We start from the raw sequence: 13,916 nt of genomic DNA, 5'->3' as shown, positions 1-13,916 counted from the left end.
CTGCTAATCCATTGACCTCTGCACGCGTGGGTTCGAATCCCATCCTCGTCGTTTGCATCCGCACAGCGGCTCTCCCTCTTTCCAATGTGACAGGGTCGTATTTTCTGACCTCTCACAATTGCTCCTACGTTATCGGCAACCACAATGCCTTTCCGGTGGAAAACTTTCCAATAAAGCTGCCCCAGTGACGAGGTGGCCGAGTGGTTAAGGCGATGGACTGCTAATCCATTGTGCTCTGCACGCGTGGGTTCGAATCCCATCCTCGTCGTTTGCATCTGCACAGGGGGTCTCCCTCTTTCTATTGTGACAGTATTGTCAAGGTTTGTATTTTCTGACCTCTCACAACTGTGCCAACATAATCAGCAACCTCAACCAACACCTATCTGTTGGAAAACTTTCCAATGCAGCTGACCCAGTGACGAGGTGGCCGAGTGGTTAAGGCGATGGACTGCTAATCCATTGTGCTCTGCACGCGTGGGTTCGAATCCCATCCTCATCGGGCACATCCGTAAGGAGGGTGCACTCTCCTTCCAAGATGAGAGTTTTGTCGGAGGGGATATTTTGGGCCTCACTTCATGAAAGTCACATGAGTTTCAGTTTTTCTGTCCTTGTTGGGAATTCTGACCTATTTTGTCGAAAAAAAATAGCCATGTGCATAAGTGACGAGGTGGCCGAGTGGTTAAGGCGATGGACTGCTAATCCATTGTGCTCTGCACGCGTGGGTTCGAATCCCATCCTCGTTGTTTGCATCCGCACAGCGGCTCTCCCTCTTTCCAATGTGACAGGGTCGTATTTTCTGACCTCTCACAATTGCTCCTACGTTATCGGCAACCACAATGCCTTTCCGGTGGAAAACTTTCCAATAAAGCTGCCCCAGTGACGAGGTGGCCGAGTGGTTAAGGCGATGGACTGCTAATCCATTGTGCTCTGCACGCGTGGGTTCGAATCCCATCCTCGTCGTTTGCATCTGCACAGGGGGTCTCCCTCTTTCTATTGTGACAGTATTGTCAAGGGTTGTATTTTCTGACCTCTCACAACTGTGCCAACATAATCAGCAACCTCAACCAACACCTATCTGTTGGAAAACTCTCCAATGCAGCTGACCCAGTGACGAGGTGGCCGAGTGGTTAAGGCGATGGACTGCTTATCCATTGTGCTCTGCACGCGTGGGTTCGAATCCCATCCTCGTCGGGCACATCCGTAAGGAGGGTGTACTCTCCTTCCAAGATGAGAGTTTTGTCGGAGGGGATATTTTGGGCCTCACTTCATGAAAGTCACATGAGTTTCAGTTTTTCTGTCCTTGTTGGGAATTCTGACCTATTTTGTCGAAAAAAAATAGCCATGTGCATAAGTGACGAGGTGGCCGAGTGGTGAAGGCAATGGACTGCTAATCCATTGTGCTCTGCACGCGTGGGTTCGAATCCCATCCTCGTCGTTTGCATCCGCACAGCGGCTCTCCCTCTTTCCAATGTGACAGGGTCGTATTTTCTGACCTCTCACAATTGCTCCTACGTTATCGGCAACCACAATGCCTTTCCGGTGGAAAACTATCCAATAAAGCTGCCCCAGTGACGAGGTGGCCGAGTGGTTAAGGCGATGGACTGCTAATCCATTGTGCTCTGCACGCGTGGGTTCGAATCCCATCCTCGTCGTTTGCATCCGCACAGCGGCTCTCCCTCTTTCCAATGTGACAGGGTCGTATTTTCTGACCTCTCACAATTGCTCCTACGTTATCGGCAACCACAATGCCTTTCCGGTGGAAAACTTTCCAATAAAGCTGCCCCAGTGACGAGGTGGCCGAGTGGTTAAGGCGATGGACTGCTAATCCATTGTGCTCTGCACGCGTGGGTTCGAATCCCATCCTCGTCGTTTGCATCTGCACAGGGGGTCTCCCTCTTTCTATTGTGACAGTATTGTCAAGGGTTGTATTTTCTGACCTCTCACAACTGTGCCAACATAATCAGCAACCTCAACCAACATCTATCTGTTGGAAAACTCTCCAATGCAGCTGACCCAGTGACGAGGTGGCCGAGTGGTTAAGGCGATGGACTGCTTATCCATTGTGCTCTGCACGCGTGGGTTCGAATCCCATCCTCGTCGGGCACATCCGTAAGGAGGGTGTACTCTCCTTCCAAGATGAGAGTTTTGTCGGAGGGGATATTTTGGGCCTCACTTCATGAAAGTCACATGAGTTTCAGTTTTTCTGTCCTTGTTGGGAATTCTGACCTATTTTGTCGAAAAAAAATAGCCATGTGCATAAGTGACGAGGTGGCCGAGTGGTGAAGGCGATGGACTGCTAATCCATTGTGCTCTGCACGCGTGGGTTCGAATCCCATCCTCGTCGTTTGCATCCGCACAGCGGCTCTCCCTCTTTCCAATGTGACAGGGTCGTATTTTCTGACCTCTCACAATTGCTCCTACGTTATCGGCAACCACAATGCCTTTCCGGTGGAAAACTATCCAATAAAGCTGCCCCAGTGACGAGGTGGCCGAGTGGTTAAGGCGATGGACTGCTAATCCATTGTGCTCTGCACGCGTGGGTTCGAATCCCATCCTCGTCGTTTGCATCCGCACAGCGGCTCTCCCTCTTTCCAATGTGACAGGGTCGTATTTTCTGACCTCTCACAATTGCTCCTACGTTATCGGCAACCACAATGCCTTTCCGGTGGAAAACTTTCCAATAAAGCTGCCCCAGTGACGAGGTGGCCGAGTGGTTAAGGCGATGGACTGCTAATCCATTGTGCTCTGCACGCGTGGGTTCGAATCCCATCCTCGTCGTTTGCATCTGCACAGGGGGTCTCCCTCTTTATATTGTGACAGTATTGTCAAGGGTTGTATTTTCTGACCTCTCACAACTGTGCCAACATAATCAGCAACCTCAACCAACACCTATCTGTTGGAAAACTTTCCAATGCAGCTGACCCAGTGACGAGGTGGCCGAGTGGTTAAGGCGATGGACTGCTAATCCATTGTGCTCTGCACGCGTGGGTTCGAATCCCATCCTCGTCGGGCACATCCGTAAGGAGGGTGTACTCTCCTTCCAAGATGAGAGTTTTGTCGGAGGGGATATTTTGGGCCTCACTTCATGAAAGTCACATGAGTTTCAGTTTTTCTGTCCTTGTTGGGAATTCTGACCTATTTTGTCGAAAAAAAATAGCCATGTGCATAAGTGACGAGGTGGCCGAGTGGTTAAGGCGATGGACTGCTAATCCATTGTGCTCTGCACGCGTGGGTTCGAATCCCATCCTCGTCGTTTGCATCCGCACAGCGGCTCTCCCTCTTTCCAATGTGACAGGGTCGTATTTTCTGACCTCTCACAATTGCTCCTACGTTATCGGCAACCACAATGCCTTTCCGGTGGAAAACTTTCCAATAAAGCTGCCCCAGTGACGAGGTGGCCGAGTGGTTAAGGCGATGGACTGCTAATCCATTGTGCTCTGCACGCGTGGCTTCGAATCCCATCCTCGTCGTTTGCATCTGCACAGGGGGTCTCCCTCTTTCTATTGTGACAGTATTGTCAAGGGTTGTATTTTCTGACCTCTCACAACTGTGCCAACATAATCAGCAACCTCAACCAACATCTATCTGTTGGAAAACTCTCCAATGCAGCTGACCCAGTGACGAGGTGGCCGAGTGGTTAAGGCGATGGACTGCTTATCCATTGTGCTCTGCACGCGTGGGTTCGAATCCCATCCTCGTCGGGCACATCCGTAAGGAGGGTGTACTCTCCTTCCAAGATGAGAGTTTTGTCGGAGGGGATATTTTGGGCCTCACTTCATGAAAGTCACATGAGTTTCAGTTTTTCTGTCCTTGTTGGGAATTCTGACCTATTTTGTCGAAAAAAAATAACCATGTGCATAAGTGACGAGGTGGCCGAGTGGTGAAGGCGATGGACTGCTAATCCATTGTGCGCTGCACGCGTGGGTTCGAATCCCATCCTCGTCGTTTGCATCCGCACAGCGGCTCTCCCTCTTTCCAATGTGACAGGGTCGTATTTTCTGACCTCTCACAATTGCTCCTACGTTATCGGCAACCACAATGCCTTTCCGGTGGAAAACTTTCCAATAAAGCTGCCCCAGTGACGAGGTGGCCGAGTGGTTAAGGCGATGGACTGCTAATCCATTGTGCTCTGCACGCGTGGGTTCGAATCCCATCCTCGTCGTTTGCATCTGCACAGGGGGTCTCCCTCTTTCTATTGTGACAGTATTGTCAAGGGTTGTATTTTCTGACCTCTCACAACTGTGCCAACATAATCAGCAACCTCAACCAACACCTATCTGTTGGAAAACTTTCCAATGCAGCTGACCCAGTGACGAGGTGGCCGAGTGGTTAAGGCGATGGACTGCTAATCCATTGTGCTCTGCACGCGTGGGTTCGAATCCCATCCTCGTCGGGCACATCCGTAAGGAGGGTGTACTCTCCTTCCAAGATGAGAGTTTTGTCGGAGGGGATATTTTGGGCCTCACTTCATGAAAGTCACATGAGTTTCAGTTTTTCTGTCCTTGTTGGGAATTCTGACCTATTTTGTCGAAAAAAAATAGCCATGTGCATAAGTGACGAGGTGGCCGAGTGGTTAAGGCGATGGACTGCTAATCCATTGTGCTCTGCACGCGTGGGTTCGAATCCCATCCTCGTCGTTTGCATCCGCACAGCGGCTCTCCCTCTTTCCAATGTGACAGGGTCGTATTTTCTGACCTCTCACAATTGCTCCTACGTTATCGGCAACCACAATGCCTTTCCGGTGGAAAACTATCCAATAAAACTGCCCCAGTGACGAGGTGGCCGAGTGGTTAAGGCGATGGACTGCTAATCCATTGTGCTCTGCACGCGTGGGTTCGAATCCCATCCTCGTCGTTTGCATCTGCACAGGGGGTCTCCCTCTTTCTATTGTGACAGTATTGTCAAGGGTTGTATTTTCTGACCTCTCACAACTGTGCCAACATAATCAGCAACCTCAACCAACACCTATCTGTTGGAAAACTTTCCAATGCAGCTGACCCAGTGACGAGGTGGCCGAGTGGTTAAGGCGATGGACTGCTAATCCATTGTGCTCTGCACGCGTGGGTTCGAATCCCATCCTCGTCGGGCACATCCGTAAGGAGGGTGTACTCTCCTTCCAAGATGAGAGTTTTGTCGGAGGGGATATTTTGGGCCTCACTTCATGAAAGTCACATGAGTTTCAGTTTTTCTGTCCTTGTTGGGAATTCTGACCTATTTTGTCGAAAAAAAATAGCCATGTGCATAAGTGACGAGGTGGCCGAGTGGTTAAGGCGATGGACTGCTAATCCATTGTGCTCTGCACGCGTGGGTTCGAATCCCATCCTCGTCGTTTGCATCCGCACAGCGGCTCTCCCTCTTTCCAATGTGACAGGGTCGTATTTTCTGACCTCTCACAATTGCTCCTACGTTATCGGCAACCACAATGCCTTTCCGGTGGAAAACTTTCCAATAAAGCTGCCCCAGTGACGAGGTGGCCGAGTGGTTAAGGCGATGGACTGCTAATCCATTGTGCTCTGCACGCGTGGGTTCGAATCCCATCCTCGTCGTTTGCATCTGCACAGGGGGTCTCCCTCTTTCTATTGTGACAGTATTGTCAAGGGTTGTATTTTCTGACCTCTCACAACTGTGCCAACATAATCAGCAACCTCAACCAACACCTATCTGTTGGAAAACTTTCCAATGCAGCTGACCCAGTGACGAGGTGGCCGAGTGGTTAAGGCGATGGACTGCTAATCCATTGTGCTCTGCACGCGTGGGTTCGAATCCCATCCTCGTCGGGCACATCCGTAAGGAGGGTGTACTCTCCTTCCAAGATGAGAGTTTTGTCGGAGGGGATATTTTGGGCCTCACTTCATGAAAGTCACATGAGTTTCAGTTTTTCTGTCCTTGTTGGGAATTCTGACCTATTTTGTCGAAAAAAAATAGCCATGTGCATAAGTGACGAGGTGGCCGAGTGGTTAAGGCGATGGACTGCTAATCCATTGTGCTCTGCACGCGTGGGTTCGAATCCCATCCTCGTCGTTTGCATCCGCACAGCGGCTCTCCCTCTTTCCAATGTGACAGGGTCGTATTTTCTGACCTCTCACAATTGCTCCTACGTTATCGGCAACCACAATGCCTTTCCGGTGGAAAACTTTCCAATAAAGCTGCCCCAGTGACGAGGTGGCCGAGTGGTTAAGGCGATGGACTGCTAATCCATTGTGCTCTGCACGCGTGGGTTCGAATCCCATCCTCGTCGTTTGCATCTGCACAGGGGGTCTCCCTCTTTCTATTGTGACAGTATTGTCAAGGGTTGTATTTTCTGACCTCTCACAACTGTGCCAACATAATCAGCAACCTCAACCAACACCTATCTGTTGGAAAACTTTCCAATGCAGCTGACCCAGTGACGAGGTGGCCGAGTGGTTAAGGCGATGGACTGCTAATCCATTGTGCTCTGCACGCGTGGGTTCGAATCCCATCCTCGTCGGGCACATCCGTAAGGAGGGTGTACTCTCCTTCCAAGATGAGAGTTTTGTCGGAGGGGATATTTTGGGCCTCACTTCATGAAAGTCACATGAGTTTCAGTTTTTCTGTCCTTGTTGGGAATTCTGACCTATTTTGTCGAAAAAAAATAGCCATGTGCATAAGTGACGAGGTGGCCGAGTGGTTAAGGCGATGGACTGCTAATCCATTGTGCTCTGCACGCGTGGGTTCGAATCCCATCCTCGTCGTTTGCATCTGCACAGGGGGTCTCCCTCTTTCTATTGTGACAGTATTGTCAAGGGTTGTATTTTCTGACCTCTCACAACTGTGCCAACATAATCAGCAACCTCAACCAACACCTATCTGTTGGAAAACTTTCCAATGCAGCTGACCCAGTGACCAGGTGGCCGAAAGGTTAAGGCGATGGACTGCTAATCCATTGTGCTCTGCACGCGTTGGTTCGAATCCCATCCTCGTCGGGCACATCTGTAAGGAGGGTGTACTCTCCTTCCAAGATGAGAGTTTTGTCGGAGGGGATATTTTGGGCCTCACTTCATGAAAGTCACATGAGTTTCAGTTTTTCTGTCCTTGTTGGGAATTCTGACCTATTTTGTCGAAAAAAAATAGCCATGTGCATAAGTGACGAGGTGGCCGAGTGGTGAAGGCGATGGACTGCTAATCCATTGTGCGCTGCACGCGTGGGTTCGAATCCCATCCTCGTCGTTTGCATCCGCACAGCGGCTCTCCCTCTTTCCAATGTGACAGGGTCGTATTTTCTGACCTCTCACAATTGCTCCTACGTTATCGGCAACCACAATGCCTTTCCGGTGGAAAACTTTCCAATAAAGCTGCCCCAGTGACGAGGTGGCCGAGTGGTTAAGGCGATGGACTGCTAATCCATTGTGCTCTGCACGCGTGGGTTCGAATCCCATCCTCGTCGTTTGCATCTGCACAGGGGGTCTCCCTCTTTCTATTGTGACAGTATTGTCAAGGGTTGTATTTTCTGACCTCTCACAACTGTGCCAACATAATCAGCAACCTCAACCAACACCTATCTGTTGGAAAACTTTCCAATGCAGCTGACCCAGTGACGAGGTGGCCGAGTGGTTAAGGCGATGGACTGCTAATCCATTGTGCTCTGCACGCGTGGGTTCGAATCCCATCCTCGTCGGGCACATCCGTAAGGAGGGTGTACTCTCCTTCCAAGATGAGAGTTTTGTCGGAGGGGATATTTTGGGCCTCACTTCATGAAAGTCACATGAGTTTCAGTTTTTCTGTCCTTGTTGGGAATTCTGACCTATTTTGTCGAAAAAAAATAGCCATGTGCATAAGTGACGAGGTGGCCGAGTGGTTAAGGCGATGGACTGCTAATCCATTGTGCTCTGCACGCGTGGGTTCGAATCCCATCCTCGTCGTTTGCATCCGCACAGCGGCTCTCCCTCTTTCCAATGTGACAGGGTCGTATTTTCTGACCTCTCACAATTGCTCCTACGTTATCGGCAACCACAATGCCTTTCCGGTGGAAAACTATCCAATAAAACTGCCCCAGTGACGAGGTGGCCGAGTGGTTAAGGCGATGGACTGCTAATCCATTGTGCTCTGCACGCGTGGGTTCGAATCCCATCCTCGTCGTTTGCATCTGCACAGGGGGTCTCCCTCTTTCTATTGTGACAGTATTGTCAAGGGTTGTATTTTCTGACCTCTCACAACTGTGCCAACATAATCAGCAACCTCAACCAACACCTATCTGTTGGAAAACTTTCCAATGCAGCTGACCCAGTGACGAGGTGGCCGAGTGGTTAAGGCGATGGACTGCTAATCCATTGTGCTCTGCACGCGTGGGTTCGAATCCCATCCTCGTCGGGCACATCCGTAAGGAGGGTGTACTCTCCTTCCAAGATGAGAGTTTTGTCGGAGGGGATATTTTGGGCCTCACTTCATGAAAGTCACATGAGTTTCAGTTTTTCTGTCCTTGTTGGGAATTCTGACCTATTTTGTCGAAAAAAAATAGCCATGTGCATAAGTGACGAGGTGGCCGAGTGGTTAAGGCGATGGACTGCTAATCCATTGTGCTCTGCACGCGTGGGTTCGAATCCCATCCTCGTCGTTTGCATCCGCACAGCGGCTCTCCCTCTTTCCAATGTGACAGGGTCGTATTTTCTGACCTCTCACAATTGCTCCTACGTTATCGGCAACCACAATGCCTTTCCGGTGGAAAACTTTCCAATAAAGCTGCCCCAGTGACGAGGTGGCCGAGTGGTTAAGGCGATGGACTGCTAATCCATTGTGCTCTGCACGCGTGGGTTCGAATCCCATCCTCGTCGTTTGCATCTGCACAGGGGGTCTCCCTCTTTCTATTGTGACAGTATTGTCAAGGGTTGTATTTTCTGACCTCTCACAACTGTGCCAACATAATCAGCAACCTCAACCAACACCTATCTGTTGGAAAACTTTCCAATGCAGCTGACCCAGTGACGAGGTGGCCGAGTGGTTAAGGCGATGGACTGCTAATCCATTGTGCTCTGCACGCGTGGGTTCGAATCCCATCCTCGTCGGGCACATCCGTAAGGAGGGTGTACTCTCCTTCCAAGATGAGAGTTTTGTCGGAGGGGATATTTTGGGCCTCACTTCATGAAAGTCACATGAGTTTCAGTTTTTCTGTCCTTGTTGGGAATTCTGACCTATTTTGTCGAAAAAAAATAGCCATGTGCATAAGTGACGAGGTGGCCGAGTGGTTAAGGCGATGGACTGCTAATCCATTGTGCTCTGCACGCGTGGGTTCGAATCCCATCCTCGTCGTTTGCATCCGCACAGCGGCTCTCCCTCTTTCCAATGTGACAGGGTCGTATTTTCTGACCTCTCACAATTGCTCCTACGTTATCGGCAACCACAATGCCTTTCCGGTGGAAAACTTTCCAATAAAGCTGCCCCAGTGACGAGGTGGCCGAGTGGTTAAGGCGATGGACTGCTAATCCATTGTGCTCTGCACGCGTGGGTTCGAATCCCATCCTCGTCGTTTGCATCTGCACAGGGGGTCTCCCTCTTTCTATTGTGACAGTATTGTCAAGGGTTGTATTTTCTGACCTCTCACAACTGTGCCAACATAATCAGCAACCTCAACCAACACCTATCTGTTGGAAAACTTTCCAATGCAGCTGACCCAGTGACGAGGTGGCCGAGTGGTTAAGGCGATGGACTGCTAATCCATTGTGCTCTGCACGCGTGGGTTCGAATCCCATCCTCGTCGGGCACATCCGTAAGGAGGGTGTACTCTCCTTCCAAGATGAGAGTTTTGTCGGAGGGGATATTTTGGGCCTCACTTCATGAAAGTCACATGAGTTTCAGTTTTTCTGTCCTTGTTGGGAATTCTGACCTATTTTGTCGAAAAAAAATAGCCATGTGCATAAGTGACGAGGTGGCCGAGTGGTTAAGGCGATGGACTGCTAATCCATTGTGCTCTGCACGCGTGGGTCCGAATCCCATCCTCGTCGTTTGCATCCGCACAGCGGCTCTCCCTCTTTCCAATGTGACAGGGTCGTATTTTCTGACCTCTCACAATTGCTCCTACGTTATCGGCAACCACAATGCCTTTCCGGTGGAAAACTTTCCAATAAAGCTGCCCCAGTGACGAGGTGGCCGAGTGGTTAAGGCGATGGACTGCTAATCCATTGTGCTCTGCACGCGTGGGTTCGAATCCCATCCTCGTCGTTTGCATCTGCACAGGGGGTCTCCCTCTTTCTATTGTGACAGTATTGTCAAGGGTTGTATTTTCTGACCTCTCACAACTGTGCCAACATAATCAGCAACCTCAACCAACACCTATCTGTTGGAAAACTCTCCAATGCAGCTGACCCAGTGACGAGGTGGCCGAGTGGTTAAGGCGATGGACTGCTTATCCATTGTGCTCTGCACGCGTGGGTTCGAATCCCATCCTCGTCGGGCACATCCGTAAGGAGGGTGTACTCTCCTTCCAAGATGAGAGTTTTGTCGGAGGGGATATTTTGGGCCTCACTTCATGAAAGTCACATGAGTTTCAGTTTTTCTATCCTTGTTGGGAATTCTGACCTATTTTGTCGAAAAAAAATAGCCATGTGCATAAGTGACGAGGTGGCCGAGTGGTTAAGGCGATGGACTGCTAATCCATTGTGCTCTGCACGCGTGGGTTCGAATCCCATCCTCGTCGTTTGCATCCGCACAGCGGCTCTCCCTCTTTCCAATGTGACAGGGTCGTATTTTCTGACCTCTCACAATTGCTCCTACGTTATCGGCAACCACAATGCCTTTCCGGTGCAAAACTTTCCAATAAAGCTGCCCCAGTGACGAGGTGGCCGAGTGGTTAAGGCGATGGACTGCTAATCCATTGTGCTCTGCACGTGTGGGTTCGAATCCCATCCTCGTCGCTTGCATGTGCACAGGGGGTCTCCATCTTTCTATTGTGACAGTATTGTCAAGGGTTGTATTTTCTGACCTCTCACAACTGTGCCGACACAATCAGCAACCTCAACCAACACCTATCTGTTGGAAAACTTTCCAATGCAGCTGACACAGTGACGAGGTGGCCGAGTGGTTAAGGCGATGGACTGCTAATCCATTGTGCTCTGCACGCGTGGGTTCGAATCCCATCCTCGTCGGGCACATCCGTAAGGAGGGTGTACTCTCCTTCTAAGATGAGAGTTTTGTCGGAGGGGATATTTTGGGCCTCACTTCATGAAAGTCACATGAGTTTCAGTTTTTCTGTCCTTGTTGGGAATTCTGACCTATTTTGTCGAAAAAAAATAGCCATGTGCATAAGTGACGAGGTGGCCGAGTGGTTAAGGCGATGGACTGCTAATCCATTGTGCTCTGCACGCGTGGGTTCGAATCCCATCCTCGTCGTTTGCATCCGCACAGCGGCTCTCCCTCTTTCCAATGTGACAGGGTCGTATTTTCTGACCTCTCACAATTGCTACTACGTTATCGGCAACCACAATGCCTTTCCGGTGGAAAACTTTCCAATAAAGCTGCCCCAGTGACGAGGTGGCCGAGTGGTTAAGGCGATGGACTGCTAATCCATTGTGCTCTGCACGCGTGGGTTCGAATCCCATCCTCATCGCTTGCATCTGCACAGGGGGTCTCCATCTTTCTATTGTGACAGTATTGTCAAGGGTTGTATTTTCTGACCTCCCACAACTGTGCCAACATAATCAGCAACCTCAACCAACACCTATCTGTTGGAAAACTTTCCAATGCAGCTGACCCAGTGACGAGGTGGCCGAGTGGTTAAGGCGATGGACTGCTAATCCATTGTGTTCTGCACGCGTGGGTTCGAATCCCATCCTCGTCGTTTGCATCCGCACAGCGGCTCTCCCTCTTTCCAATGTGACAGGGTCGTATTTTCTGACCTCTCACAAATGCTCCTACGTTATCGGCAACCACAATGCCTTTCCGGTGGAAAACTATCCAATAAAGCTGCCCCAGTGACGAGGTGGCCGAGTGGTTAAGGCGATGGACTGCTAATCCATTGTGCTCTGCACGCGTGGGTTCGAATCCCATCCTCGTCGTTTGCATCTGCACAGGGGGTCTCCCTCTTTCTATTGTGACAGTATTGTCAAGGGTTGTATTTTCTGACCTCTCACAACTGTGCCAACATAATCAGCAACCTCAACCAACACCTATCTGTTGGAAAACTTTCCAATGCAGCTGACCCAGTGACGAGGTGGCCGAGTGGTTAAGGCGATGGACTGCTAATCCATTGTGCTCTGCACGCGTGGGTTCGAATCCCATCCTCGTCGGGCACATCCGTAAGGAGGGTGTACTCTCCTTCCAAGATGAGAGTTTTGTCGGAGGGGATATTTTGGGCCTCACTTCATGAAAGTCACATGAGTTTCAGTTTTTCTGTCCTTGTTGGGAATTCTGACCTATTTTGTCGAAAAAAAATAGCCATGTGCATAAGTGACGAGGTGGCCGAGTGGTTAAGGCGATGGACTGCTAATCCATTGTGCTCTGCACGCGTGGGTTCGAATCCCATCCTCGTCGTTTGCATCCGCACAGCGGCTCTCCCTCTTTCCAATGTGACAGGGTCGTATTTTCTGACCTCTCACAATTGCTCCTACGTTATCGGCAACCACAATGCCTTTCCGGTGGAAAACTTTCCAATAAAGCTGCCCCAGTGACGAGGTGGCCGAGTGGTTAAGGCGATGGACTGCTAATCCATTGTGCTCTGCACGCGTGGGTTCGAATCCCATCCTCGTCGTTTGCATCTGCACAGGGGGTCTCCCTCTTTCTATTGTGACAGTATTGTCAAGGGTTGTATTTTCTGACCTCTCACAACTGTGCCAACATAATCAGCAACCTCAACCAACACCTATCTGTTGGAAAACTTTCCAATGCAGCTGACCCAGTGACGAGGTGGCCGAGTGGTTAAGGCGATGGACTGCTAATCCATTGTGCTCTGCACGCGTGGGTTCGAATCCCATCCTCGTCGGGCACATCCGTAAGGAGGGTGTACTCTCCTTCCAAGATGAGAGTTTTGTCGGAGGGGATATTTTGGGCCTCACTTCATGAAAGTCACATGAGTTTCAGTTTTTCTGTCCTTGTTGGGAATTCTGACCTATTTTGTCGAAAAAAAATAGCCATGTGCATAAGTGACGAGGTGGCCGAGTGGTTAAGGCGATGGACTGCTAATCCATTGTGCTCTGCACGCGTGGGTCCGAATCCCATCCTCGTCGTTTGCATCCGCACAGCGGCTCTCCCTCTTTCCAATGTGACAGGGTCGTATTTTCTGACCTCTCACAATTGCTCCTACGTTATCGGCAACCACAATGCCTTTCCGGTGGAAAACTTTCCAATAAAGCTGCCCCAGTGACGAGGTGGCCGAGTGGTTAAGGCGATGGACTGCTAATCCATTGTGCTCTGCACGCGTGGGTTCGAATCCCATCCTCGTCGTTTGCATCTGCACAGGGGGTCTCCCTCTTTCTATTGTGACAGTATTGTCAAGGGTTGTATTTTCTGACCTCTCACAACTGTGCCAACATAATCAGCAACCTCAACCAACACCTATCTGTTGGAAAACTCTCCAATGCAGCTGACCCAGTGACGAGGTGGCCGAGTGGTTAAGGCGATGGACTGCTTATCCATTGTGCTCTGCACGCGTGGGTTCGAATCCCATCCTCGTCGGGCACATCCGTAAGGAGGGTGTACTCTCCTTCCAAGATGAGAGTTTTGTCGGAGGGGATATTTTGGGCCTCACTTCATGAAAGTCACATGAGTTTCAGTTTTTCTGTCCTTGTTGGGAATTCTGACCTATTTTGTCGAAAAAAAATAGCCATGTGCATAAGTGACGAGGTGGCCGAGTGGTTAAGGCGATGGACTGCTAATCCATTGTGCTCTGCACGCGTGGGTTCGAATCCCATCCTCGTCGTTTGCATCCGCACAGCGGCTCTCCCTCTTTCCAATGTGACAGGGTCGTATTT

General features: G+C 50.2%; 48 non-coding genes across 48 annotated transcripts; all 48 read left to right on the top strand.

The window, feature by feature from the left end:
- Positions 1-186: 186 nt before the first annotated feature.
- On the top strand, positions 187-268 carry trnas-gcu (transfer RNA serine (anticodon GCU)). Its single transcript has one exon. It is a non-coding gene; the product is annotated as a tRNA-Ser (tRNA).
- A 393-nt stretch (positions 269-661) lies between these two features.
- On the top strand, positions 662-743 carry trnas-gcu (transfer RNA serine (anticodon GCU)). The gene has a single exon. It is a non-coding gene; the product is annotated as a tRNA-Ser (tRNA).
- A 135-nt stretch (positions 744-878) lies between these two features.
- On the top strand, positions 879-960 carry trnas-gcu (transfer RNA serine (anticodon GCU)). The gene has a single exon. It is a non-coding gene; the product is annotated as a tRNA-Ser (tRNA).
- A 393-nt stretch (positions 961-1,353) lies between these two features.
- On the top strand, positions 1,354-1,435 carry trnas-gcu (transfer RNA serine (anticodon GCU)). The gene has a single exon. It is a non-coding gene; the product is annotated as a tRNA-Ser (tRNA).
- Positions 1,436-1,570: 135 nt separating this feature from the next.
- trnas-gcu (transfer RNA serine (anticodon GCU)) lies at positions 1,571-1,652 on the top strand. The gene has a single exon. It is a non-coding gene; the product is annotated as a tRNA-Ser (tRNA).
- Positions 1,653-1,787: 135 nt separating this feature from the next.
- On the top strand, positions 1,788-1,869 carry trnas-gcu (transfer RNA serine (anticodon GCU)). The gene has a single exon. It is a non-coding gene; the product is annotated as a tRNA-Ser (tRNA).
- A 393-nt stretch (positions 1,870-2,262) lies between these two features.
- Positions 2,263-2,344, top strand: trnas-gcu (transfer RNA serine (anticodon GCU)). The gene has a single exon. It is a non-coding gene; the product is annotated as a tRNA-Ser (tRNA).
- Positions 2,345-2,479: 135 nt separating this feature from the next.
- On the top strand, positions 2,480-2,561 carry trnas-gcu (transfer RNA serine (anticodon GCU)). The gene has a single exon. It is a non-coding gene; the product is annotated as a tRNA-Ser (tRNA).
- A 135-nt stretch (positions 2,562-2,696) lies between these two features.
- trnas-gcu (transfer RNA serine (anticodon GCU)) lies at positions 2,697-2,778 on the top strand. The gene has a single exon. It is a non-coding gene; the product is annotated as a tRNA-Ser (tRNA).
- Positions 2,779-2,927: 149 nt separating this feature from the next.
- Positions 2,928-3,009, top strand: trnas-gcu (transfer RNA serine (anticodon GCU)). Its single transcript has one exon. It is a non-coding gene; the product is annotated as a tRNA-Ser (tRNA).
- Positions 3,010-3,171: 162 nt separating this feature from the next.
- Positions 3,172-3,253, top strand: trnas-gcu (transfer RNA serine (anticodon GCU)). The gene has a single exon. It is a non-coding gene; the product is annotated as a tRNA-Ser (tRNA).
- A 610-nt stretch (positions 3,254-3,863) lies between these two features.
- Positions 3,864-3,945, top strand: trnas-gcu (transfer RNA serine (anticodon GCU)). Its single transcript has one exon. It is a non-coding gene; the product is annotated as a tRNA-Ser (tRNA).
- Positions 3,946-4,080: 135 nt separating this feature from the next.
- trnas-gcu (transfer RNA serine (anticodon GCU)) lies at positions 4,081-4,162 on the top strand. The gene has a single exon. It is a non-coding gene; the product is annotated as a tRNA-Ser (tRNA).
- A 149-nt stretch (positions 4,163-4,311) lies between these two features.
- trnas-gcu (transfer RNA serine (anticodon GCU)) lies at positions 4,312-4,393 on the top strand. Its single transcript has one exon. It is a non-coding gene; the product is annotated as a tRNA-Ser (tRNA).
- A 162-nt stretch (positions 4,394-4,555) lies between these two features.
- trnas-gcu (transfer RNA serine (anticodon GCU)) lies at positions 4,556-4,637 on the top strand. Its single transcript has one exon. It is a non-coding gene; the product is annotated as a tRNA-Ser (tRNA).
- Positions 4,638-4,772: 135 nt separating this feature from the next.
- On the top strand, positions 4,773-4,854 carry trnas-gcu (transfer RNA serine (anticodon GCU)). Its single transcript has one exon. It is a non-coding gene; the product is annotated as a tRNA-Ser (tRNA).
- Positions 4,855-5,003: 149 nt separating this feature from the next.
- On the top strand, positions 5,004-5,085 carry trnas-gcu (transfer RNA serine (anticodon GCU)). Its single transcript has one exon. It is a non-coding gene; the product is annotated as a tRNA-Ser (tRNA).
- Positions 5,086-5,247: 162 nt separating this feature from the next.
- On the top strand, positions 5,248-5,329 carry trnas-gcu (transfer RNA serine (anticodon GCU)). Its single transcript has one exon. It is a non-coding gene; the product is annotated as a tRNA-Ser (tRNA).
- A 135-nt stretch (positions 5,330-5,464) lies between these two features.
- On the top strand, positions 5,465-5,546 carry trnas-gcu (transfer RNA serine (anticodon GCU)). Its single transcript has one exon. It is a non-coding gene; the product is annotated as a tRNA-Ser (tRNA).
- A 149-nt stretch (positions 5,547-5,695) lies between these two features.
- trnas-gcu (transfer RNA serine (anticodon GCU)) lies at positions 5,696-5,777 on the top strand. The gene has a single exon. It is a non-coding gene; the product is annotated as a tRNA-Ser (tRNA).
- Positions 5,778-5,939: 162 nt separating this feature from the next.
- Positions 5,940-6,021, top strand: trnas-gcu (transfer RNA serine (anticodon GCU)). The gene has a single exon. It is a non-coding gene; the product is annotated as a tRNA-Ser (tRNA).
- A 135-nt stretch (positions 6,022-6,156) lies between these two features.
- On the top strand, positions 6,157-6,238 carry trnas-gcu (transfer RNA serine (anticodon GCU)). Its single transcript has one exon. It is a non-coding gene; the product is annotated as a tRNA-Ser (tRNA).
- Positions 6,239-6,387: 149 nt separating this feature from the next.
- On the top strand, positions 6,388-6,469 carry trnas-gcu (transfer RNA serine (anticodon GCU)). The gene has a single exon. It is a non-coding gene; the product is annotated as a tRNA-Ser (tRNA).
- Positions 6,470-6,631: 162 nt separating this feature from the next.
- On the top strand, positions 6,632-6,713 carry trnas-gcu (transfer RNA serine (anticodon GCU)). The gene has a single exon. It is a non-coding gene; the product is annotated as a tRNA-Ser (tRNA).
- A 393-nt stretch (positions 6,714-7,106) lies between these two features.
- trnas-gcu (transfer RNA serine (anticodon GCU)) lies at positions 7,107-7,188 on the top strand. Its single transcript has one exon. It is a non-coding gene; the product is annotated as a tRNA-Ser (tRNA).
- Positions 7,189-7,323: 135 nt separating this feature from the next.
- On the top strand, positions 7,324-7,405 carry trnas-gcu (transfer RNA serine (anticodon GCU)). Its single transcript has one exon. It is a non-coding gene; the product is annotated as a tRNA-Ser (tRNA).
- A 149-nt stretch (positions 7,406-7,554) lies between these two features.
- Positions 7,555-7,636, top strand: trnas-gcu (transfer RNA serine (anticodon GCU)). Its single transcript has one exon. It is a non-coding gene; the product is annotated as a tRNA-Ser (tRNA).
- A 162-nt stretch (positions 7,637-7,798) lies between these two features.
- trnas-gcu (transfer RNA serine (anticodon GCU)) lies at positions 7,799-7,880 on the top strand. The gene has a single exon. It is a non-coding gene; the product is annotated as a tRNA-Ser (tRNA).
- Positions 7,881-8,015: 135 nt separating this feature from the next.
- trnas-gcu (transfer RNA serine (anticodon GCU)) lies at positions 8,016-8,097 on the top strand. Its single transcript has one exon. It is a non-coding gene; the product is annotated as a tRNA-Ser (tRNA).
- A 149-nt stretch (positions 8,098-8,246) lies between these two features.
- trnas-gcu (transfer RNA serine (anticodon GCU)) lies at positions 8,247-8,328 on the top strand. Its single transcript has one exon. It is a non-coding gene; the product is annotated as a tRNA-Ser (tRNA).
- A 162-nt stretch (positions 8,329-8,490) lies between these two features.
- On the top strand, positions 8,491-8,572 carry trnas-gcu (transfer RNA serine (anticodon GCU)). The gene has a single exon. It is a non-coding gene; the product is annotated as a tRNA-Ser (tRNA).
- A 135-nt stretch (positions 8,573-8,707) lies between these two features.
- On the top strand, positions 8,708-8,789 carry trnas-gcu (transfer RNA serine (anticodon GCU)). Its single transcript has one exon. It is a non-coding gene; the product is annotated as a tRNA-Ser (tRNA).
- Positions 8,790-8,938: 149 nt separating this feature from the next.
- trnas-gcu (transfer RNA serine (anticodon GCU)) lies at positions 8,939-9,020 on the top strand. The gene has a single exon. It is a non-coding gene; the product is annotated as a tRNA-Ser (tRNA).
- Positions 9,021-9,182: 162 nt separating this feature from the next.
- Positions 9,183-9,264, top strand: trnas-gcu (transfer RNA serine (anticodon GCU)). The gene has a single exon. It is a non-coding gene; the product is annotated as a tRNA-Ser (tRNA).
- A 135-nt stretch (positions 9,265-9,399) lies between these two features.
- On the top strand, positions 9,400-9,481 carry trnas-gcu (transfer RNA serine (anticodon GCU)). The gene has a single exon. It is a non-coding gene; the product is annotated as a tRNA-Ser (tRNA).
- Positions 9,482-9,630: 149 nt separating this feature from the next.
- trnas-gcu (transfer RNA serine (anticodon GCU)) lies at positions 9,631-9,712 on the top strand. The gene has a single exon. It is a non-coding gene; the product is annotated as a tRNA-Ser (tRNA).
- Positions 9,713-10,091: 379 nt separating this feature from the next.
- trnas-gcu (transfer RNA serine (anticodon GCU)) lies at positions 10,092-10,173 on the top strand. The gene has a single exon. It is a non-coding gene; the product is annotated as a tRNA-Ser (tRNA).
- Positions 10,174-10,566: 393 nt separating this feature from the next.
- On the top strand, positions 10,567-10,648 carry trnas-gcu (transfer RNA serine (anticodon GCU)). Its single transcript has one exon. It is a non-coding gene; the product is annotated as a tRNA-Ser (tRNA).
- A 135-nt stretch (positions 10,649-10,783) lies between these two features.
- Positions 10,784-10,865, top strand: trnas-gcu (transfer RNA serine (anticodon GCU)). Its single transcript has one exon. It is a non-coding gene; the product is annotated as a tRNA-Ser (tRNA).
- Positions 10,866-11,014: 149 nt separating this feature from the next.
- On the top strand, positions 11,015-11,096 carry trnas-gcu (transfer RNA serine (anticodon GCU)). The gene has a single exon. It is a non-coding gene; the product is annotated as a tRNA-Ser (tRNA).
- A 162-nt stretch (positions 11,097-11,258) lies between these two features.
- On the top strand, positions 11,259-11,340 carry trnas-gcu (transfer RNA serine (anticodon GCU)). The gene has a single exon. It is a non-coding gene; the product is annotated as a tRNA-Ser (tRNA).
- Positions 11,341-11,923: 583 nt separating this feature from the next.
- Positions 11,924-12,005, top strand: trnas-gcu (transfer RNA serine (anticodon GCU)). Its single transcript has one exon. It is a non-coding gene; the product is annotated as a tRNA-Ser (tRNA).
- Positions 12,006-12,154: 149 nt separating this feature from the next.
- Positions 12,155-12,236, top strand: trnas-gcu (transfer RNA serine (anticodon GCU)). Its single transcript has one exon. It is a non-coding gene; the product is annotated as a tRNA-Ser (tRNA).
- Positions 12,237-12,398: 162 nt separating this feature from the next.
- trnas-gcu (transfer RNA serine (anticodon GCU)) lies at positions 12,399-12,480 on the top strand. The gene has a single exon. It is a non-coding gene; the product is annotated as a tRNA-Ser (tRNA).
- A 135-nt stretch (positions 12,481-12,615) lies between these two features.
- Positions 12,616-12,697, top strand: trnas-gcu (transfer RNA serine (anticodon GCU)). The gene has a single exon. It is a non-coding gene; the product is annotated as a tRNA-Ser (tRNA).
- Positions 12,698-12,846: 149 nt separating this feature from the next.
- On the top strand, positions 12,847-12,928 carry trnas-gcu (transfer RNA serine (anticodon GCU)). The gene has a single exon. It is a non-coding gene; the product is annotated as a tRNA-Ser (tRNA).
- A 379-nt stretch (positions 12,929-13,307) lies between these two features.
- Positions 13,308-13,389, top strand: trnas-gcu (transfer RNA serine (anticodon GCU)). Its single transcript has one exon. It is a non-coding gene; the product is annotated as a tRNA-Ser (tRNA).
- Positions 13,390-13,782: 393 nt separating this feature from the next.
- On the top strand, positions 13,783-13,864 carry trnas-gcu (transfer RNA serine (anticodon GCU)). Its single transcript has one exon. It is a non-coding gene; the product is annotated as a tRNA-Ser (tRNA).
- Positions 13,865-13,916: the final 52 nt, after the last annotated feature.

This window comes from Sardina pilchardus, chromosome 16 (assembly GCF_963854185.1).
Source record: "Sardina pilchardus chromosome 16, fSarPil1.1, whole genome shotgun sequence".
Lineage (NCBI taxonomy): Eukaryota > Metazoa > Chordata > Actinopteri > Clupeiformes > Clupeidae > Sardina > Sardina pilchardus.
This window is presented reverse-complemented; position numbering and strand designations above follow the sequence as displayed.